Here is a 25124-nt window from a genome sequence, read left to right on the forward strand (position 1 = left end):
ATTAATTGGAAAATAACTTTTATTTTTACAGTCTGTCTCAGTTCTCCATATAGTTCAGAAATGAGTCTTTTATCAAAAGTACTAGTTATAAGAATTATTTCCCAATTTACTGAATTCCTTTCAATCTTGATTGCATTGATTTTATTTGTACAAAGCCTTTTAATTTAAAGGCCAGTTGGCTTATAGTATCACCCTTTATGTGTAAATCTTGTACCCACCTTGACCTTATTTTGGAATAGGGTGTGATACTAATCTATGCCTAATGTTTGCTATAGTATTTCCAGTCTACCTAGCAGTTTTTGTCAAATTGTGAATTTTTATCCAGGAACTAGCATCTTTGAGTTTATCAAACAGTAGATTACTAAAGTCATTTGCTAAGTGTTTCCTTCATTCTTAATCTATTTCCCTGATCCACTTCTCTATTTCTTAGCCAGTATCAAGCAGTTTTTATGACTTCAGCTTTATTATATAGTATTAGACCTGGTATGGCTTGGCAATCTTCCTTCGCAATTTTTTCATTAATTCCCCTACTATTATTGACCAGAAGAATTTTGTTTTTATTTTTTCTAGTTTTGTAAATTTTTTTTTGGTAATTTGAATGCATAATTCAACTTAGGTAGAATTGCCATTTTTACTATATTAGCTTGACCTACTTATGAGCAACTGATATTTTTATAATTGTTTAAATTTTGACTTTATTTTTGTAAAAAGTGTTTTCTAATTCTTTATTTTTGGTATGAAAACTTTATCTGATAAATTAAATAGATGAGTAATTTCCCACCCTCTAATTTCCTGCTTTATTTCTAATATTGGTAACATTTCTTTAATTTATACAAGAATTTTTTAATTCAATACAATCAAAATCATCCATTTTGCATCTAACTTTGCTTTCTGTATCTTGATCATTTATAGATTGTCTCTCCATAAGTTTGTTAAGTAATATTTTTCATGTTCTTCTAATATTCTTCTAATATTGCTGTACTTCAGCCCTGTATTCATTTTGATTTTAACTTGTCAAATGGTGGAAGATATTGGATCATGCCCAGTTTCTTCCCTACTGCTTTCTAATTTTCCCAAGAATTTGAACTCAATCACAAATTTTTATCCCCAAATTATTGTCCTTAAAATTTCGATTGAATTAGTTTTGTTTTTGCAGAAAATTTTTTAAATTTAAATGATGAATTTTACATTTTGTAATGCTCTGTCTATTTTCTTTGGTCTTAAATTCTTCCCTTATCCATAATTTTGACAGACAAACTATCCCATTCTCACTTAATTTGCTAATGGTATCAGTCTTTATGTGTAAATCATGTTCCTATTTTGATTTGATCTTGGTATATGGTATGAGATGTAGGTCTCTACCTAGTTTCTGCCATACTGGTTTCTAGCTTTCCCAGCAGTTTTGCTTAAATAATACTGCTTTTGTTCCATTCGTGATTTATTTTTGATTTATGATTCTTTACTATAATGTAACATGTACCTGATAGTTTGGTATGTCACTAATTAAGTAGATTAATTTATAAAGGATTTTCATTTTAATAATGCTGAATTGGCCTACCCATATATTTTTCCAATTTTTAAAACCTGACTTTATTTGTGCTAAAAGTATAGTTGTGTTCATATAATTCCTGGTTTTTCTTGGCAAGTATACTCCTAAGCATTTTACATAGTCTACAGATGTTTTAAATGAAATCTCTCTTTTATTTCTTCTTGTTGGACTTTTTTAGTAATATATAGAAAGGCTGACAGTTTATGTTGGCTTATTTTTTTTACCCTGCAATGTTGCTAAAGTTGTTAATAATTTCAAGTAGCTTTTTAGTTGATTCTCTAGAATTTTCTAAACATAGCATCATATCATCTTGAAAGATGTAAATTTTGCTTCCTCACTACCTATTCAAAATCCTTTAATTTCTTTTATCTTCTCTTAATGCTACAGCTAACATTTCTAGTATAATATCAAATATTAAAGGTGATAATAGGCATCCTTGCTTCACACCTGATTTTATTGAGAAAGCTCCAAGTTTATCTCCCTTAAAGATGTCTACTGATGGTTTTAGAGAAAAATTACTAATAATTTAAAGTAAGCTCCATTTATTCCTCCGAGATTAAGTGTTGTTTAATAAGACTGATCTCATTCACCCTTGAGTTATATTCTCCTAGAGTTCATTGATGGCTTGCTCAATTTCTTTTTCTAAGAATACATTATCTAATTATTTTATTTCCTCTTTTGTTAATCTGGGTTATTTATATATTTGTAGATATTCATTCATTTCATTTATATTGTTATTATATAATATCTGTTTATATTGGGTAAAATTCTGCCTAACAATTTATGAAAGTACTAAACCGTTAATGTCATAATTAATTTGCCAAGTTTTGTCATTTTTCTTCCCTTTTAAAAATAATTTTAGCTCTTTTTAATAAAATCAATTTTTAATTTTTGTTATTGTTCAATCTTACTTTCAGTGTTATTAATCTCTTATTGTCTTTTCAGGATTTCCTATTTGTTATTTAATCGGAGAGTATAAATTTGATGCATGGCCAATTCACTGATCTTTTTCTCTCCACTTTATTGATGCAAGCAATTAGATATGTAGATTTTTCTCTTCTGCTTTGGCTGAATCCCACAAATTTTGCTATGTTGTCTCACCGTTAAAAATGAAATTGTTGATATTTTCCATGGTGTGACCCAGTTTAATACTTTGAGGATTAGTTTATTTAATTTGCAATTACTTTTTCATTTCTCTTACAATTGTGCATTACTGAATGCAATTTTTCTTACATTATGATCTAAAAATATTTGGTTACTATTTCTTTTCATGTCTTCTCTTCTTTAGGAAATATGCCATTCATTTCCCTTGTTTAATCTTTCTAGAGCTAGAGCTAGCTATCCTAACTAAATTAGTCTTTTAGAGATAATGCAATTAATTAATAATCATTTATTCAACATCTGTTGTCTTCCTGACACTGTACTAGACCCAGGGTCCAGAAATACAAAATCAAAGAAATCCCTGCCCCTGAGGCACAAAGAAAAGAAAGAATTTATTTAAGCCAGTTAGTGGCTAAACCATATTACTTTTATTTTCTATTCTTTGCAATTCTTCTAAACAAAAAAATCAGTAAAGAAAGATTATCAGTATAGTGATGCCTATGAACAGTTTCTTTAGAATTCCTTGAACCTTAGACTAGGAAGCAGGAGGACTGGCTTCTAGCTCCATCTTTTAATCCGATTTATTCCTTGACTTAATTCAACTGTCTTTGCCTCTCTGTAAAATGAGTGCAAATTATGTGATCACTAACAATTCTTCCTATTGCAAAGTTCTATGATTGACATTAAATTTGTTTTTCTACTGGAGGCCTACTCTGGAATTGAGTTTATAAACCAATAGTAGTCATAACACCTTTAACTTCAGCTAATTGCTCCTTCAGGATCCTTCCCACAGAAGACTGATTGAGAGAATCCCCTGTGACCAATGTGACTCTATTCCCTTTAGACACTCTAGACACTCTACTGCTTATTTTCTTTTTTTTTAATTTAAATATATTTTTATTAAAAATATTATTTGAGTTTTGCATTTTTCCCCCCAATCTTGCTCCCCCCCCCCCCCCAGAATTCACTCTGTCAGTCTTTACTTTGTATCCATGTTGTACCTTGATTCAAATTGGGTGTGATGAAAGAGAAATCATATCCTTAAAGAGAAGTCTAAGAAGTAACAAGATCAGACAATAAGCTATCTGGTTTTTTTTGCTAAAGTAAAGGGAATAGTCCTTGTACTTTGTTCAAACTCCACAGCTCCTTATCTGGATACAGATGGTACTCTCCTTTGCAAACAGCCCAAAATTATTTCCTATTGTTGCACTGATGTAATGAGCAAGTCCGTCAAGCTTGAACATCACTCCCATGTTGCTGTTAGGGTGTACAGTGTTTTTCTGGTTCTGCTCATCTCACTCCACATCAATTCATGCAAATCCCTATAGGTTTCCCTGAAATCCCATCCCTCCTGGTTTCTAATAGAACAATAGTGTTCCATGACATACATATACCACAGTTTGCTAAGCCATTCCCCAATTGAAGGACATTTACTGGATTTGCAATTCTTTGCAGCCACAAACAGGGCTGTTATAAATATTTTTGTACAAGTAATGTTTTTAGCCTTTTCCCTCATCTCTTCAGGGTATAGGCCCAGTAGTGGTATTGCTGGGTCAAAGGGTAGGTACATTTTTGTTGCCCTTTGGGCATAGTTCCAAATAGCTCTCCAGAAGGATTGGATGAGTTCACAGCTCCACCAGCAGTGTAATAGTGTCCCAGATTTCCCACATCCCTTCCAACAATGATCATTATCCTTCCTGGTCATACTGGCCAATCTGAGAGGTGTGACGTGGTACCTCAGGGAAGCTTTAATTTGCATTTCTCTAATAATTAATGATTTAGAGCATTTTTTCATATGGCTATGGATTGCTTTGATCTCCTCATCCATAAATTGCCTTTGCATATCCTTTGACCATTTGTCAATTGGGGAAATGGCTTTTTGTTTTAAAAATATGACTTAGTTCTCTGTATATTTTAGAAATGAGTCTTTTGTCAGAATCATTAGTTGTAATGATCTTTTCCCAATTTACTACATTTCTTTTGATCTTGGTTACATTGGTTTTATCTGTGGAAAAGCTTTTTAATTTAATGTAATCGAAATTGTCTAATTGGTTTTGAGTGACATTCTCCAACTCTTCCTTAGTCATATACTGTTCCCCTTTCCATAGATCTGACAGGTAAACTAGCCCTTGATCTTCTAATTTGCTTATAGTATTGTTTTTTATGTCTATGACCTGTAACCATTTGGATCTTATCTTGGTAAAGGGTGTGAGGTGTTGGTCTAATCTAAGTTTCTTCCATACTAACTTCCAATTTTCCCAGCAATTTTTATCAAAGAGGGAGTTTTTATCCCAATGGCCAGACTCTTTGGGTTTATCAAACAGCAGATTACTATACTCATCTCCTGCTTTTACACCTAGTCTATTCCACTGGTCCATCACTCTATTTCTTAGCCAATACCAAACAGTTTTGATGACTGATGCTTTATAATATAATTTTAGATCTGGTAAGGCTAAGCCACCTTCTTTTGCACTTTTTTTCATTAAACTCCTTGCAATTCTTGACTTTTTATTTCTCCATATGGATTTCCTTACAATTTTTTCTAACTCGTTAAAGTAAGTTTTTTGAATTTTGATTGGTAGGGCACTAAACAGATAGTTTAGGTTTGGTAGAATTGTCATTTTTATTATATTAGCTCTAACTATCCATGAGCAGTTCATATTTGCCCAGTTATTTAATTCTAATTTAATTTGTGTGAGAAGTGTTTTATAATTGTTTTCAAAAAGATTCTGAGTCTGTCTTGGCAAATAGACTCCCAAATATTTTATATTGTCTGAGGTTACTTTGAATGGGATTTCTCTTTCTAGCTCTTCCTTCTGTTTCTTGCTAGACATATATAGAAAAGTTGACAATTTATGAGGGTTTATTTTATAAGCCGCAACTTTGCTAAAATTGCTATTTGTTTCTGGTAGTTTTTTAGATGATTTCTTGGGATTATCTAGGTAGACCATCATGTCATCTGCAAAGAGTGAGAGTTTTGTCTCTTCCTTCCCAATTCTAATTCCTTTAATTTCTTTTTCTTCTCTAATTGCTGATGCTAACATTTCTAAGACAATATTGAATAGTAGTGGTGATAATGGGCACCCTTGTTTCACCCCTGATCTTATTGGGAATGCCTCTAGCCTCTCCCCATTGAATGTAATGCTTGTTGATGTTTTCAGATAGATACTGCTAATTTTGTTAAGGAAAAGTCCATTTATTCCTACACTCTCTAGTGTTTTTAATAGGAATGGATGCTGTATTTTGTCAAAAGCTTTTTCAGCATCTATTGATATGATCATATGATTCCTGATAGGTTTGTTGTTGATATAATTGAGCATACTAACAGTTTTACTAATATTGAAGCAACCCTGCATTCCTGGAATAAATCCTACTTGATCATAATGTATTATCCTAGTGATGACTTGTTGCAATCGTTTTGCTAAGATTTTATTTAGGATTTTTGCATCTATATTCATCAGGGAGATAGGTCTATAATTTTCTTTCTCTGTTTTAACTCTTCCTGGTTTAGGTAACAGTACCATATTGGTTTCATAGAAAGATTTAGGCAGAGTTCCATCTTTCCCTATTTTTCCAAAGAGTTTATATAGGATTGGAACCAATTGTTCCTTAAATGTTTGGTAGAATTCACTTGTGAATTCATCAGGCCCTGGAGATTATTTTTAAGGGAGTTCAGTAATGGCTTGTTGAATTTCTTTTTCTGAGATAGGGTTGCTTAGGTATTTAATCTCTTCTTCATTTAACCTGGGCAACTTATATTTTTGTAAATATTCATCTATTTCACTTAGATTATCAAATTTATTGGCATAGAGTTGGGCAAAATAACTTTGAATTATTACTTTAATTTCCTCCTCATTGGTGGTGAGTTCACCTTTTTCATTTAAGATACTAACAATTTGGTTTTCTTCTTTCTTTTTTTAATCAAATTGACCAGCGGTTTATCAATTTTATTGGTTTTTTCATAATATCAACTTTTGGTTTTATTTATTAATTCAATAGTTTTTTGCTTTCAATTTTATTATTTTCTCCTCTAATTTTTAGAATTTCTCATTTGGTACTTAATTGGGGGGTTTTTGATTTGTTGTCTCTCTAATTTTTTTAGTTGCATGTTCAGTTCATTGATTTCTTCTTTCTCCAATTTATTCATATAAGCTTTTAGAGCTATAATATATCCCCTGAGAGTTGCTTTGAATGAATCCCATAGGTTTTGCTATGTTATTTCATCATTATCATTATCTAGGATAAAATGGTCAATTCTTTCTATAATTTGTTTTTTGGTCCACTCATTTTTTAAAATGAGGTTATTCAGTTTCCAATTTGTTCTGGGTCTATATCTCCTTGGCCCAGTATTGCATATGACTTTTATTGCATTGTGATCTGAGAAAGATGTATTCACTATTTCTGCCTTTCTGTAGTTTATCATTAGGTTTTTATGTCCTAGTACATGGTCAATTTTTGTATAAGTTCCATGTACTTCAGAGAAAAAAGTATATTCCTTTCTATCCCCATTCAGTTTCCTCCATAAGTGTACCATATCTAATTTTTCTAACAATCTATTTACCTCCCTAATTTCTTTCTTGTTTGTTTTATGATTCGATTTATCTAGATCTGATAGCAGGAGGTTGAGGTCTCCCACTAGTAGAGTTTTGCTGTCTATGTGATCCTGTAATTCTTTCAGCTTCTCCTCTAAGAATTTGGGTGCTGTCCTACTAGGTACATATATATTCAATATTGAAATGACTTTATTGTCTATGGTCCCTTTTAGGAGGATAAAGTTTCCTTCCTTATCTATTTTAATACTATCTATTTTTGCTGTTGCTTTGTCTGAGATAAGGATTGCTACTCCTGCTTTTTTTACTTCAGCTGAAGCAAAATATATTTTGCTCCAGCCTTTTACCTTTACTCTATGTGTAACTCTCTGCTTCAAATGAGTTTCTTGTAGGCAGCATATTGTAGGATTCTGGTTTTTAATCCACTCTGCTATTTGCTTACATTTTAAGGGAGAGTTCATCCCATTCACATTCAAGGTTAAGATTACTAATTCTTTATTGCCCTCCATGCTATCTTCCCTCTATTTGTATTTTCCCCCTCCCCCTTTTATCCATATTCCCCAGTGTTTTGTTTCTGAAAACCACCCCCTTCAGTGTGTTTGCCCTCTTATATCATGCCCTCCCCTTTCTTTCCCCTTCATCTTTTTCCCTTTACCCTTCCGTTCCTTTTGTTATTTCCCCTTATTTCCCCCACTCCCCTTCCCTTTCTCTGTCCCCCCCTCCCCTTTTCCCCTTTTAATACTTGAAAGGTTAGATGTTTTATAGGTTAACTGAGTACGTGTAGGTTGACTTTAAGCCAAGTATGATGAGAAGAAGATTCAAGTGTTTCTCCTATGCTCCCTTCTTCCCCACTATTACCATAGGTTTTTTGTACCTCTTAGTGTAATGAGATTTACCCCATTCAATCCCCTCCCTCCTCCCATCTCTTTCCTATCCCCCTTTTTTAGGGCAGTAGTGTTTTTTTTAGATCATTCTATTTAAGTCATAGAAAATTCTAATTGTCTGTCCCTTTTAGTTCTGTATATTCTATCAAATAGAGTCAAAATTCCTGAGAGTTATTAGAGTCTTTCTCCCAAGTGGGGTTAAAGCCAGTTACCTCCCATTAGATAGTAGTCTCATGGATAGGTCATGAATGTCCATCATTTCTGGCTAGGTGTATTCTGTCTGTTAGAGTTACGTTTCTCAAGGTTTATGAGAATCTCTTTTTTTTACCCCCCATGCTGGGATATAGCCAGTTTCAACTTACTTGATTGCAATTTTTTCTTCTTTTACCCCCCCCCCCCCTTTTTTTTACCTTTTCATGTGTCTCTTGAACCTCCTGTTTGATGCCCACATTTTCTGTTTAGCTCTGGTCTTTTCATCAGAAATTTTTGGAATTCTTCCATTTCATTAAATGTCCATCTTTTTCCCTGGAAGAGAAGGCTCAGCTTTGCAGGAAAGTAGATTCTTGGCTGTATTCCAAGCTCCCGTGCTCTTCAAAATATCTCATTCCAGGCCCTTCGATCCCTTAAAGTTGATGCAGCCAGGTCCTTTGTGATCCTTACTGTGGTTCCTTGATATTTAAATTGTTTCTTTCTGGCTGCTTGCAGGATTTTCTCTTTTATCTGATAGTTCTGCAGTTTGGCTACAACATTCCTTGGTGTTTTCATTTTAGGATCTTTTTCTGGTGGGGATCGATGTACTCTTTCAATAACTACTTTGCCCTCCGATTCCATGATATCAGGACAGTTTTCCATCACTAGATCCTGTAATATTAAGTCCAGGCTTTTTTTGCTCTTCAATGTTTTCAGGAAGTCCTATAATTTTCAGGTTTCCCCTGCTCGATCTATTCTTGAGGTCAGTGGTTTTATTGATGAGGTATTTTTCATTTGCTTCTATTTTTTCTATTTTTTGATTTTGTTTAACTGACTCTTGCTGTCTCATGGAGTCATTAGTTTCTGTAGACTCCATTCTTTTTTTGGGGGGAGGAGTTTTCTTCATTAACCTTTTTGCAACTCCTTTTCTAATTGGTCAATTCTACTTTTGAAAGAGCTTTCCATTTGACCAATTAAGGTTTTGAGAGAATTAATTTTTTTTTTGCATTTGCCCATTGGAAGATCTGAGAGATTTGTTTTCTTGTTGCAAGGTATTAATTGTCTCCCCCAAATTTTCTAGTTGATTTTTAAACTCTTTCCTTATTTCTTCAAAGAGGTCTTTCTGTGCTGAAGACCAGATTGTATTCTCTTCAGAGGTTCCAGGTCTCTCTGAGTTAGTGTCTTTCCCTTCCAAGAATTTTCCATGGATCCACCTTTCCGCTGACCCTTCTTCATTTTGCTGAGACTTGAGTTTTGGAGGGGCTGGCTCCCCGGGATTGGGATCGCTAAAGGCTTTACTCACTGAGTGCACTGACCAGTAGGAGGTGCTGGTTGCTTTCTCTGGAGTGTCCTTGATCTTGGTTGAGGCCCTCTCCTTTTCCTTGAAGGGAGGAGTTGGAGGTATTGAATTCTTTTGCCTTTGATCAATGGTGGGCTTTACGCTGGCCTGAGGTCATTCCTCAGCTGGGCTGGTTCTTCTGCTCACACACCTGTGCCTGAGGCAGAAGTAGTTTGCATTTGTTTGTTAGGGGAGAAATCTGAGTTGTAATGGGACTCAGACCAGAGGAGCCCAGGGATGGTGTCCACAGTTCCCCTGCTCCAGAATTCTCCCCCCAGCCCTGTCTGGGATCTCCAAGGGGACAGCTCCAACACCAGCACCTTTGCTCCCCTCCAGACTCACGCCCCCATGGTCCAGCTCCACCTCCAATCCAGCAGGTCTGGCTCTTGGGCCCTCAGACTACAGGTTCCAATTCAGCTGCTAGTCTGGTTGATCGGGGCTGATCTTCCCTCTGGGCCCAGACTTACCCGTCCAAATTCAGCCACAGCTCCTGCTGGAGACAAATCCTGAGGTAGATGTTCTTTCTTATGGCTTTTCTTTCTGTTTTTTTTTTTTTTTTGAGTTGGATTTCTTTTAAGAGGTTTGTTTCATGTGGTAGATGGGGAAGAGATTAGGAGACTAGAACTATGCCTGTCTTCTCCCCGCCATCTTGGCCAGAAGTCTACTGCTTATTTTCTTAAAGGCTAAGTGCATTTTCTAAGAATTGTCCTGCAGATAGAGATCTTCTGACAATCATATCTTTGCATGTTATTGGCCCTGAATAGCTCACCTCTCCAAAATTTTCTATAATCAAAGCTCAAGGTTAACATTTAGGATACTGCATGAGAACTGCCTTCATTTGATTTTAGTCATGGAAGAATTCCAGGTGAGCACCAACATCATAGCTGTTGGATTTTATGGGATATACTCAATTAAAATAAATATATTGGCAAGAGATTACTGTGATGTAGTGTCTGGCCCCTAATCCTGTTCTTCAATCTAGCTACCTGTGTAATCTTGGTGAAGTCACAAGATCTCTGGGTTTTTATTTGCTCATATGCAAATAGTATGGGATTGGAATAGATCTTTAAGGTAAAGTCTACCTTTAAATATATGTATTTTATGACTTGAATTTCAGTTTTCTATCTCCATGATGTGTCATTTGAAATTATATGACTTCTATAATAATTATTTATTATAATAGTCACTGCTTTATATTAACTTTTAAATTAGTTCTTCCCTACCCACAAAGCCATGAATTGCTAATGAAACACCACCTTAATTAAATTCTTAATTATCCTAACAAACTAGGCTTTTTTGCTATAGATATGAATTTATGGGTGTGGGGAAAACTCAAATGCCTCTATGAGTGAAGGATGGAAAACCTTTTGTTAATAATTGGCTTAAAGAAATTACTTCATATACTGAGATAATTTAAGAGACTTCCTTACTTATAGTCAGAGTCCTAGTCTATCTGACTTCTAAGCTGGGCTTTTATTGCCTAGCAATTATGGATATTTTGAAATTCTTTCCTAACTGATAAACATTAGTCCTTTGGCATATGCCTCTGTTTATCTGTGAATATAAATATAAATATATATGAAATCACCTAATTCTATTATCTCTGGCAAAGCATTTAACTATTCTATTCCTCAGTTTCCTTATTTGTAAAATGAAGGAGCTGAATTTAAAGACTTCATAGACCTTTTCCAACTATATTCTATGATTCTAATCGATGTTGCTGTAACCAAGCAACTTACCAATTAATTAGCATACGTATGTTCTGAACTATCTACTATAAGCCAGATACTCAAAGTCTTTGTCCTTTTGCTAAATTAGCTCAGAAATGGTGATGACAAGAGGAGATTAAGTTGTCTGAGTGGCTAGATGCACACCCACTTCCTTTCCTAAATCATCTTCCATGCCAATATTTGATCACTAGATATGCATCTTCTTCCATAAGGATGACTCATGTATAATCATAATTGAAAGCCTATTAAATATATGTAGTTCTTATTGAAATTTCAATAAAAAATATTTTTCAGAGAGTAACAGTTAAGGGAATTTGGAAGTATTGTGAGATATGACAAGCAAATTCTGTCTGGTTTCTTGTGTACTGTTATGTAAGGATTTCAAAGGAAATGTTGAAAAGAAGGTATAAAATAGTAAAAGCCAGACGTTCCCACTCAGATTCAAGGTTAATGAACTCCAGTCCTAGATGACTGAGTTCCTCCATGAAGTAGGTTTGCACATAATATTCTTGAGGCTAAATTTTGGATGAAGAAACAGGAAAGAATTTAGGTAGAATAATAGACACTGGAGCTTCTTTGTAAAGATTTGGATCCCTGTGAAGCCTGCTGAGAAGAGGTAGTCATTTATTGGGCAAAGGAAGGAATTCTCTTTTTCTTTCTAGTCTTTCAATCACCTTTATCCTCTGAGGTGGGGGTAAGAGAAACTATTGCCATGCCCTATTCATGAATTAGAAAAGAAGAGTGTAAGTCACCTCATCTACTGTTTGGACTTCCTTACCTTTTTCTTATCTTCCGGGAGACTTCCTACACCAAATGAAAATGTTCATTGATTGAACATTTATGGAAATAGTGTTAATTGCTCAATTCATTTGCTACATTTTTAGACTATTGATACAGCCTGTTGGTTGATCCCTACCTGAAATATCTCCCTACTGGAATCTAGTCTCTACTCAGATATCAAAATTAACATTTCTAAAGTGAAGATTTGACCATGTCACTAACCCCAGAAATAAATTCTAGTTATATCCCTTTCATCTCAAGATCTAAGGATGAAATTTTTTTTAGTGCCTAAAACTCTTTCCAATCAAACCCATTCATATTTTTTTCGGTTTTTGTATACCTCACTTCTCACCAGCCCCAGTTCCCATGTACTTTGTGATCCAGTGGCACGGGACTCCTTACACCCCATATCCATAATCTAAATGTTTTTCCAATAATTTCCTATACTTGAAATATTCTCCCTCCTCAGCTCCCTACTTTCAAAGCATATACAGGTTAATGGATGAGAAAACACCCAAATAATGCTATATAAGCAATTGAATAAATTGGCGATAATAGCAAATAGCAATCTTTAGCATTAGGAAAGATCAGAAAAACACTTCTTGAATTAAAAGGGATTTTAACTGGAATTTGAAGGAAGCTGAGAAAGAATGGTGGTAATTTGGAGGGACAGCATTCTAGGTATCTGGAATAATCAGTGGAAATGCTTAAAGACTGGGGATGAAGAGTTTTGTGAGAGAGACAGGACAGAAGTGAATGTGACAGAGTAGGTAAGAGTTGTAAGAGTGTAAAAGTATGTAAAAAGACTGGATGGGGGTAGCTATAAGTGGCACAGTGTCTAGAGCACTGGTCCTGGAGTCAGGAGGACCTGAGTTCAAATGCGGCCTCAGACACTTAACAATTACCTAGCTATGTGATATTTGGCAAATCTCTTAACCCCATTGCCTTGCAAAAAAAAATGCTGGATAGATAAAGGTATGCTGATTATGAAGGGGTTTGAGAGGCAGAGTGTTTTATTTTTGATTCTGGAAGAGACAGGGAAATATAGTGGTTTACTGAGAGGTAGAATGTGACATGCTCAATTTGAAAGACTAATTGAATAATTGAGTGGAGGGTAAACTAGAGTAGGGAGAGAATTGAAGTATGGATATCATCAGCAAGTAATTGCTGTAGTCTAAGACATGAAATGATGAGTCAGAGTAGTCACAGTGTCAAAGGGGAGAATTGAATATAGGGAAATGAGAGAATAAAACCTCAAAGGTGACACCTGGGGTGCAATCCTGGCTTTCAGTGAGTAAGGGAATGGTCTCAATAGTAATAAGCAACTTCAGAAGGAAGACTATTTAGAGGACAAAATAATGAGCTCAGGTTTTGACATGGTGATTTTGAGCTATCTTTGGGACAATCTGATTGCATTGTTTAATAGGTAATTGGAGATGAATGACTGGAAGTCAACTGAGAGGTGTAACTAATGTTTTATTGTATAAATCAGTATATGACTCATCTTCATTGGTGGTTTTCATTGTCTCTTTTTTTTTCACCTATCTCAGATCAATGGCTTTCCTAAACTGACATGAAGCCAGAGCTACAATTGAAGTGAGATTGTTTGGAAGAATCAGAAGCTCCTGAGAAGGTTATCTCAATGGTGTGAGAACCCGCTTCTTCTTTCCTTTGTATTCTGTGCGTCCACAGATCCTTCCTGTCTTGGTCCTTAGCTCAGGGAAGGATTATCTAGGCTTCTGTACTCCTTAGAGTCTGGAGATCTCCTGTGAGACTCATTGTTCTCTAATAATAACTCAATAGCATAAGTTGTAAGGATTTTTTGATAACTGGATCCAGGGACATTAAACATCATTATAATACTTGTTCCTTAAAAGGAAAACTGATTTTACAAATCACCAAAAATCACATGCAAGTCCTTGACATCACCCATGCCTCACCCCTACTAAATAAATATTTCAGTGTCTAGTTTCTGCATTGTGATTGCATTCTTTCAATTCTATCCATGATGAAGTTTAAAACTCACCACAGATTTTTGGTTAAAGTCAGGCAATAAAAATCATCTTTTTTCTTCCTTTCTCGACTTTGATCTCCACAAGGGCTCAATGCACTCAGCAGTGACACATCAGGACACTATAGTCATCAGAGACATTTTAGCTAATTTGGACTTATCAATCCTCTAAACTTATGGCTCTTAATAACCAGACATTGGTAACTGAATTCATCCTGCAGGGCTTATTTGAAAACCCTCGCCTTGAAATCCTCATCTTTTGCCTCTTCCTGTTCTTCTATATCCTGGCGGTTATTGGCAACTCCCTCATCATTGCCTCAGTTTGGCTCACTTCAATTCTTCACACACCCACGTATTTTTTCCTGATCAACTTGGCCTTGCTGGATATCATTTGCACAACGACAGTGGTGCCCAAATTGTTGGAGAACCTGGTGAAGGAGAAGAAAACCATTTCCTTTGATGAGTGCATGATCCAACTCTATGTCTTCTCTGGGGCCTTGAGCTCTGAGCTCCTCCTTTTCACAGCTATGGCTTATGATAGATTTGTGGCTATTTGCCAACCCCTGCATTATAGCACTCTGATGAACAACAAGATCTGTGAGGTGTTGGTGGCTGTGGTGTGGATTTTGGGTGGACTGAATTCTGGAATGCACACAGCAATGTCTTTCTGTGGTCCTAATGTCATTGAGCACTTTTTCTGTGAGATTCCTCCAATCCTAACACTCTCTTGTTCCTCAGCAGAGGTGAATGAGCTTATGACATTTGTGGCAGCTATCTTCTTGGGTGGTGGCAATTTCTTTCTCACCATAATATCCTATGGTTTTATCATTGCCAACGTCTTTAAGATCCGGTCCAAAGAGGGGAAGAAGAAGGCATTCTCTACCTGTTCCTCCTACCTCATGGTGGTTACCATGTTCTATTTTGCTACATTTTGTGCCTATATAAGTCCAAGTAATAGCTATTCTCCTGAAACAGGGAAGGCTGTGGCTGTGCTATATACAACGCTGAGCCCTGCTGTTAATCCATTAATTTATACTCTGAGGAACAAGGATGTCAAAGCAGCGCTCAGAAAACTCTTTTTGAGGTTGTTCTCATTTTAGGATGCCTCAGATTAAAGGTTTTTTTTTCCTAAGGAAGTCTTTTTTTATAGGGTTTTTTTTTGGTTTTTTTTTTTTTTTTTTTTTTTTGCAAGGCAATGGGGTTAAGTGGCTTGCCCAAGGCCACACAGCTAGCTAATTATTAAGTGTCTAAGGCCGGATTTTGAACTCAGGTTCTCCTGACTCCAAGGCCTGTACTCTATCTACTGCGCCACCTAGCTGCCCCTCTAAGGAAGTCTTAACTTGATATCAGTGAAGTTTAAAAAAAAACATTTTTCTTGGTAATTATATACCACTATAGTAATAGTAGGACAGATAAAATACTGGACCTGGAGTCAAGAAGATCTGAGTAAAGATCCAGACTCAGGCACATATTAGTTTGAGAAAACCATTAACTCCTGTCTGTTTCAATTTCCTCATCTGTAAAATGAGGATAGTAATAGCTGTTACTTCACAGAGTTGTTATGAAGATAAAATGAGGTAACATTTGTAATGTACTTTGTAAATATTAAAGAGGTGCATGAATAGTATTGTTTATCGTTATTTATTATTATTACTCCTTTTCTGATCCAATGTATTTTGCAAAGGCATCTAAATTCTTTATAAGAATAACAAAGAGTTGCCTGACGTAAAATAATAAGAACTCATCCCCTAATTAGTCATACATGAAAGGAAAAGGAAAATTGTTACAAATGTAAACTTTGTCATCAATCGTGTTGATGACAACTATACCTATATATTTTATATGGCAATTTTACATTTTTTTGGTCAAAGGCTATGATGTTCTGGAGTTTGAAATGTCAGTGACTTTCAAACTTCTTCTTGAGAGAACCATAGATTTCTGGAATGGGATGAGATTATAACATTTTTTTTCTAATTTGTCCCTTTTCCTTCAGACAAAACTGAATCAAAGATCAAAATGGTTATTGGATTTTCAAATGTAATAATGATTTGAGTAACCTAGAATGCTATCTCATTTTCATCTACCTTAGTTTCTTCCATATTTTTCCACTTAGACTTGGCTTACAGTGAATGCCTTTGAGTAACTATCTTGCATCATAGGTCAGTGTCCCAGGAAAAGAAATTAGCATGGTTTAGGGATGCTTTAAATTTTCGGGATATGAACAGACTGCAGAGACTGGTCTGAACAGTTGAAAAGGTGACTGCTGTCTCAGCCAGAGCTCTGACACTCCATGTGGAGGAAATGATGCCCTCACCATTGTTTATTATTATTATTATTAATATATATTTTATTATTATTTTGCACATTCTAAAGCATAAAGTAAAGGAAACAGGATATGGTACATAGAAATGTCATCTTTTTTTAAGACTAGTTCTAATCTCATTTTTTAAAAATTTAGAGTAGGTCCTGTGAAAGAATTTTATTGAATTGTGCATCTAATGATGGGAGGGAGCTCAAAAGTTATCTAGTCCCCACGACTCTCCTTATAGATTAGGAAACTGAGTTCCAGAGAATTGGGGGATTGATCCAAAGTCATCCCAGGCCATGAATGAAGAAGGAAGTATTCGAGCATAGGTACTTTCAGTTCTTTCATTTTCTATGTACCACATTTCACAGTAGATTTGTGAGTCTAATTAGATAGGATGAGGAAGATTATGTCCTAATCCTTCTGTCTGCCAAATGTTTTTTTTAATTTACCTTTATTTTTAATTTATGGAATGAAACAAACATTTTTGTAATATAGCAAACATAATGCAAAGATGATTGCACATGAAATTGCAAATCTATTAATGCACAACTTGATATATTCAAATATAGTTTCAAATTGTTTCAAATATACAACAAAATTATCATGTAAATTCCCATTTTTTGTTTTTCTCTCTTCTACTCCTTCCCCCCACCCAATGAATTCGAAGTAGCTAATATTAGATACAAATAACTAATGTAATGTGTATGTAGCATGTACTAAGTAATATAACATGTAATAAGCATGTAAGATTTATTTGATATATATTTCTATTTATCACTTCATTCTCTGGATGAAAAGAATAGCTTTCTTGATATGTCCTTTTGCAACCAAAAGGTATGGATTGCAGAGGTTTTATGTCTGATAGGTGCAAATCTGCACCTACAATGACATGTTCACTCTTTAAGTCTTTAAAGGATAATATAGTTATAATCCAATAGATATACAAGTATATAGGCACATATATGCATGTGTATATATGTATATATATGTATATATGCATGTAGATATAAATGTATGGTTTTGAGGAAAAACATCAAAATAGAGAAAAGGAAAGATGCAACATCAATCCAAAGAGGCACTCCTGAATGTCAGGTTGGCAAAGTCCCTGAGTCACAATCTTCAGGTTGGAAAAGTTCTCTGGCAGAGTGTACTCTCCAAAGGGGCAAATACCAAGGCCCCTTTCCTCAGGAAGACCTATATAGAGCTTTACACAAAAGTGGCCCAGATCCAAGGGTTTATGAGACTGAACTCGGTGAACAAGGGTTTTCATGACCTAACTCAGTGATCCATGAGTTTCAGTCAAAACACATTCAGATTTTGAATAAAATCCTTACATTGTCCAGATGCCTTTAGGTAAATGTACAGGGACAGATCAAGTCCATAGGTATGGACCCCAAGACATGATTATGAGGAATATTCCCCATCACTCCCTACTCTGGGATACCCTTTGATTAATTTGGGCATTTATAATAGTCAAAACTTATTTGTTCGAAGTTTTTCTTAAGATAATTTTGTTATTATTGTATATACAATGCTTTAATGATTTTGTTCATTTATCTTTTGATTATTTTGGAAGTGTATCCTTGCTTTTCTAAGAAGATTGACTTAATCCTTTCTTCCAGCACAGTAATATTTCCTTACAGTCATATACTACCATATACTCAACCAATCTACAACTGATGGATATTCCTCCAATTTCCAGTTCTTTCACATCAGCAAGTGGGCTGCTATTAACATTTTAGTAATTGTAGATTCTTTTACTTTTTCCCTTAATTATTTTGAAACTAGTTGTGCTAGGGTTATTGCTGGTTCAAAGGGTATAAACAATTTAATAAGGACATAATTCCAGATTATTCTCCAGAATGGTTTCATTAGTTAAAATTTCACTAACAATAAATTTGTATCTTAATTTTTCCACATCCTGCCAATATATTTTTTGTTTTCCCTTTTTAATTATTTTAGCCAAACTGTTATGTATTAAATGTCTCAAGGATGTTTTCAGTGGTATTTTTCTAAGATTTGGGGTATTTTAAAATATCACCATAAATTCTTTTAATTTTTATAATATAAAAGTGCCTGTTCATGTATCTTGACCATTCATCAATTGGGAAATAATTTGTATTATCATAGATTTGACAAAATTCATTATAATATTGGAAATGAGACTTTTAACAGATAATCTTTTCTGTTATTTTCCTCCAATTTTCTGCTTTCCTTCTGATCATTACTCTGATTTATTTGTGTAAGAATCATTTAATTTAGCATAAGCAAAATTATCCATTTTGTATATGACTTTGTGTCCTGTTTCTTGATTATTTATAAATTGTTTGCCTCTCCACAAACCAGAGAAGTACTATGTTCCAACATTTTCTTGTTTTAGTCTCTCTTTATATCTAGGTCATATATTCGTTTTGACTTTAACTTGGTAATCAGGGCAAGATATTGGTCTATGCCTTGTTTCTGACATGCTGCTTTCCAATTTTCCAAACAATTTTAGTCAAATAATAAATTTTTCCCCTCAAATTCTTATCCTAATAATTTTAGTTTCATTGTTTTGGTTTGTGTAAGAAAAATTAATTTTGTATAATCAAAATGATCAATTTTGTATTTTGTTATCCTCTATATTCTTTTGGTCTTAAATACTTCCCTTTTCCATAATTCTGATAGATAAATTATCTCATGCTCTCCTAATTTGCTTATGGTATCACCCTTTATGTCAAAATCATGTACTTATTTTGACCTTATCTTGTTATATCATATGAGATTTTGGCCTTTTCCTAATTTTCTGCCATGTTTTCCAGGTCCCCTACAGTTTTGCCAAATAATGATTTTCCCCCCAAAAGCTTGGATCATTGGGTTTATCATATAATAAATTACTATGGTCTTTTTATATAATGGAATTTGGACCTAATCTATCCCACTGATCCACCACTCTATTCACAGCAAGTGCTAGATTGTTTGAATAACTACTACTTTTTAAATACAATTTGAGATCAGGTTTAGCCAGTCAACCTTCTTTAGCAATAATTTTTTCAAGGATTCCCCTGGTTTCCTTGAGCTTTCCAGATAAATTTTTGTATTATTTTTCTAACAATATAAAACACTTTTTTTTTGTAATTAGACTTATATAAATTAATATATTAGTCATTTAGGTGGAATTGCTATTTTTTTATGCTGAACTGACCTACCCATGAGGAATTATATTTTTTCCATTTTTTTTAGACCTGACTTTATTTGTGCTTAAATTGTTTCTTAATTGTGTTTATATAGTTCCTGTGTTTATCTTGGCTGGTACACTTCTAAGTATTTCATATTGTCTACTGATAATTTATATGAAATTTATCTTTTTGTTTATTTTTGCTGGACTTTGTTGATAATATTTAGAAATGCTGATGATTTATATTGGTTATTTTGTATTCTGAAACTTTACCAAAGTTGTTAATAACTTCAAGTAGATTTTTGGTTTATTTTCTAAATATAATATCTTATCATCTGTACAAAGTGATTGTTTTGTTTCCTAGTTACCTATTTTAATTCTTTTTTCTTCCCTTTCATCTAAAATGAACAAATATTTCTGATATATAATATTAAATAAAAGAGGTGATAATAGAAATCCTTGATTCATATCTGATTGTTTTGGGAAGCCTTCTAGCTTATCCTCATTACAGGTTATGCTTGCTGACGATTTAAGGGAATTATTATTAGTCATTTCAAGAGGAGCTCCATTTATTCCTAAGGGATTTAATCTTTTTAGTAGGAATGGGTGCTGCATTTCATCAGACGTTTTCTGCATCTATTGAGATAAGTAAAAGATTTCTATTGATTTTCTTATTGATATGGTTGATTAGGCTTCTAGCTTTCCCAATATCAAACCAGCTCTGTATTTCTGATATAAATCCCATCTGTTCATAAGTCAATATTCATTAGAGAAATTGGTCTATAACTTTCTCTATTTTGTCTCTTCCTTATTTGAGTTAGCAGCACATTTGTGTATTGTAAATGCAATTTCATAGGACTCTTTCACCTATTTTTCTAAATAGTTTATATAATATTGGGTCCTTGGGATACTTCTTTTGAGAGTTAATTGTTGGCTTATTGAATTTTTTTCCTGAGAATTCAGTACTTACAAATTTTGTTTCTTCATTTCTTATTAAGGATATTTTGTATTTTTGTAGATATTTTTCTTTTATATAACCTACTTCTAGTTTCACTTTCATTAAATTATCATTTGCTCATTGGAATGTACAATTTGATATTTTGATGTTTATTTGGGAAATATTAATTTCTTCTTTTTCAAGATTTTTTAGTTGCAAATCTAACCCCTTGAGCTTCCTTTTCCCTATTTTATTTATGTAAGTAATTAGAAATATAAATTTTCCTCTAAGTACATTGCATCCTATAAATTTTGATATTGTCTCATTGCTATTATTTTTAAAAAATGAAATTATTGTTTCTATGATGTGCTCTTTCATCCACTTGTCTTTTTACAATTAGATTGCCAATTTACAATTAAATTTCAATCTTTTTCAAATGTCCATTATTCAATGAAATTTTTCTTGCAGTATAATTCAAACTAGATGTTTTTACTTTTTCTGTTTTTCTGCATTTGATTTGAGGATTTTATGCCATAATACTTGGACACAATTTTTGTTTGTGCTAAGATAAAGGAATATTTATTTCTATTCCCTTTCATTTTTCTCCAGAGATACATGATGTCTAACTTTTTCAGAATTTTATTCACCTCCTTACTTTTTTTGGGGGGGAGGTATTTTTAGTTAGATTTATCTAGTTCTGAGATGTGCAGTTGAGGATCTTCCACTAATAAATTTTTATTATCTCCTTCCTCCTGTAACTTACTCAACTTCTCCTTTAGAAATATAGATGCTATTACAGTTGATACATAAATGTTTAATATTGATATGTCCTAATTGTCCATGAGGCTTTCAGCAAAATATAATTTCATTCTTTAATTCTTCTAATCAGATTTCTTTTTTTTCATTCTTTCTGAGGTCATGATTGTTACACTTGCTTACTTTGTTTCACTCAAAGCAAAATGGATTATATAGACACCTTTATCAGGTGTCTAGGTCTCTTCATCAAATGTGTTTCTTGTAAACAACATATTGTGGAATTCTTATGCATTCAGCTGTCAGTTTTCATCTTCTGGTTGAGTTCATCCCATTAACATTTGTAGTTAAAATAACTATCCTTGTATTTCCCTCCCTGCTCTTTTTCTTTTCTTTATCCCCTCCACTTCTCTCTTGCTCCTCTACTCTTTTCTTCCTCAAAAGTGTTTTACTTCTTATCCCCTCTTTCCAAAATATAGCCTTCCTTTTGTTAGTTCCTCTGCCCCTTCTATCGTCCCTCTCCCTTTTGAACTTCTTTATAGGATAAAATAGATTTCTGTATCAAATTAAGTGCTTATGTTATTTCCTTTTTGATCCAATTTTTGGTTTAAGATGTCAGGTTTGCCTGACATACCTTCCCCCATTTTCCACGGCATTATAATGATTCCTAACTTCCTCTTCTATGTAGGATGATATACTCCATGCAGTCACATACTTCCTAATTCTTCCTGTGCTATTATCTTTCTCACCCTTTTATTTTGAGGTATCATCGCATCCAAGTTATATTCATACCCTCTATCTACATATACTCTTCCTACTTGCTCTTATAATATTAAAATTAAGTTAAAATATTATTTTGCCCACTTACAAATATAAATAATTTAATGCTATTGAATTTCTTAATTTTTCTCTTTCTTGTTAGTTTTTTCTTTCTATTTTATAGAGTCTTTCATATGGAGGCCAATTTTTTTTAAAGTTTTATTCAGCTGTGTTCTTTAAATTAGAAATTCTTAAAAGATCTTAATTTTTCTAAATATTCACTTTAGCCCTTGAAATATTTTATTCAATTTTTCCCAAGTGATTCTTGTTTGTAATCCCAACTCCTTCACAGAACCTGAGATTACTTTCTATCTCAGTCAATTATGATATTTGTGACTTTGATCAACTCATTTGACTGCAACTCATTGTCTTCTCTTGTCAAAAAAGAAGAATTTAATATCAGGGCTTTTCTAGGTTCTTTCCAGCTCCATATAGATAATATGAAATTAAAAAATATCCAATTTACAGATAGGAAAAACCAAGACCCAAAGAAATCAACTTCATTTGTTTCAGGTCACAATGCTTAACAGTTTCAGAATTGTATCTCAAAACCAGGTCTACTGATTCTGAGGTCAGTGATTAGTTGTTTCTCTTTTTCTATGCTATTCATGATAATGTTTTTTCTTATCTGTATTTCCAATGCTTATCACAATGCCATGTATTTAGCAGGTCTTTTAATCTTTTTTTAATTTAATAGAAAGAATTCAAATATATATTTCTCTTCTATTGAAGGAGTAAATGTATTCAAAGACACAATAATGGGAAAAGGTATAATGTGAAACAGAGGAAAGTAAATGGAATAAGAAAAAGATGCCAATGTTTGAGAAGTGATATTACTTAGAGGTGGAAAGTGTTGTTTGGAACAAATTACATTACATTGGGAAAAATTATATTAATCTCATTTCAGGTAGATACTAATATTATTTTCAATTTGTGGTTGTACCAGTTAGCAACATTTCTAATTTTGCACATATACACAAAAGCTATTAGTACCCCAAATATTATTTGAATTTTAATGTAAATACATAGAATTTTTTTCTGCTCAAGTTCGACTTATTTGTTTATTGCCAAATAAAGGAGCCTCTCCTGTGTAAGACATCTTTTGGTGGATCTGTGAGGTATCATCTAGTCAAATGACAGTGTGCAGTCAGACAGAGATGACTCAATTTATCCTTCAGAGTCATATGAACCACTCTAATTCAGCTTGCTCTCTTTTATATCTTATTCCTTTACACCATGTCCCTAATGGAAAATATTCTCATAGAGATGTTTATAAGCCTAGATTCAAAACTCCCATGTATATTTTTCTTGCTAATTTGGCCTTGTTATATATTGGCTATTCAGTTTTGCCCCAACTACTTAATAACTTTGTAGAAAAGAATTCTGTCTCCTCAGTTGGGCATATGACTCAGTTGCTTTCCTTACATGTTTTTGGGTATTGAACTCCTGCTTTTCATAGCCATGGTCTATGGTAGCTTTGTGGCCATCTGATACTTGATCATTGCACTATCATGATAAGCAGAATGTTTTGCATCCTCCTAGATGGTAATGTGAGTGCCAGTAGTGTCATCAGCTCAGTGCAGCATTGATCTTTTGATGCAGTTAACTTTCTGTGAACCAAATCAACTTGGGTACTTTTTTGTATAGAATTCCTTCTTTGCTACTACTCTTCTACACTGCCACATATATGAAAAATGATGTGATATTTATTGCAGATAAACTTTGGGGTAATTTATTTTTGTGTTCACTATGTTATCCTATCAGCTCCACTTGTCAGCTTCACTTTATATCCTCTCATTTACACTCAACAAGGATTTCAAAACTGCCTTTAAGAAATGTTTTCATTAATTAAATAATTTGTCCACATGACATGGTTATAATTTTATTTTTGAAATTCTAGTATAAAAAGATGATATAAAAGCAATTTAGGTCCTAGATACCTCAGGTATTGGATCTATAGATGATTTTTCATTCCTTATAGGTTTGGGTCACACAGTACCCTCTCAGTCACATGGAGATTTCCTGTCCTACTCACTTCACTCAGCATCAATTCTCTCTATGCCACAATTTCTTTTTTTTCTTAAATTTTTATTAAAGATATTATTTGAGTTTTACAGTTTTCCCCCAATCTTGCTTCCCTCCCCCCACTCCCACCCCACAGATAGCACTCCGTCAGTCTTTACTTTGTTTCCATGTTGTACCTCGATCCAAATTGGGTGTGATGAGAGAGAAATCATATCCTTAGACAGAACAGAATTCTCAGAGGTAACCAGATCAAACCATGACATCTGGGGTTTTTTTTTTTTTCCGAATTAAAGGGAATAGTCCTTGTACTTTGTTCAAACTCCACAGCTCCTTATCTGGATACGGATGGTACTCTCCTTTGCAGACAGCCAAAAATTGTTCCCAATTGTTGCGCTGATAGAATGAGCAAGTCCTTCAAGTTTGAACATCACTCCCATGTTGCTGTTAGGGTGTACAGTGTTTTTCTGGTTCTGCTCATCTCACTCAGCATCAGTTCATGCAAATCTCTCCAGGTTTCCCTGAAATCCCGACCCTCCTGGTTTCTAATAGAACAATAGTGTTCCATGACATACATATACCACAGTTTGCTAAGCCATTCCCCAATTGAAGGACATTTACTGGATTTCCAATTTTTTTGCCACCACAAACAGGGCTGCTATAAATATTTTTGTACAAGTAATGTTTTTACCCTTTTTCCTCATCTCTTCAGGGTATAGACCCAGTAGTGGTATTGCTGGGTCAAAGGGTAGGTACATTTTTGTTGCCCTTTGGGCATAGTTCCAAATAGCTCTCCAGAAGGGTTGGATGAGTTCACAGCTCCACCAACAGTGTAATAGTGTCCCAGATTTCCCACATCCCTTCCAACAATGATCATTATCCTTCCTGGTCATACTGGCCAATCTGAGAGGTGTGAGGTGGTACCTCAGAGAAGCTTTAATTTGCATTTCTCTAATAATTAATGATTTAGAGCATTTTTTCATATGGCTATGGAT

General features: G+C 34.0%; 1 protein-coding gene across 4 annotated transcripts in view; it reads left to right on the plus strand.

The window, feature by feature from the left end:
• LOC141520794 (olfactory receptor 13A1-like) overlaps positions 1-25124 on the plus strand; it is a 396576-nt gene that overhangs the window by 235988 nt on the left and 135464 nt on the right. For 2 of the 4 annotated variants that reach the window (XR_012477735.1, XR_012477737.1), the window contains one exon: positions 13673-14059. The exons of the other annotated variants lie outside the window; for them this stretch is intronic. The gene's annotated coding sequence lies outside the window, so the exon portion shown is untranslated. Of the gene's footprint in view, positions 1-13672; positions 14060-25124 lie in introns of those variants that run through there. 4 annotated transcript variants of the gene reach the window in all.

The sequence above is a fragment of the Macrotis lagotis genome, chromosome 4 (genome assembly GCF_037893015.1).
Source record: "Macrotis lagotis isolate mMagLag1 chromosome 4, bilby.v1.9.chrom.fasta, whole genome shotgun sequence".
Taxonomy (NCBI): Eukaryota; Metazoa; Chordata; class Mammalia; order Peramelemorphia; family Peramelidae; genus Macrotis; species Macrotis lagotis.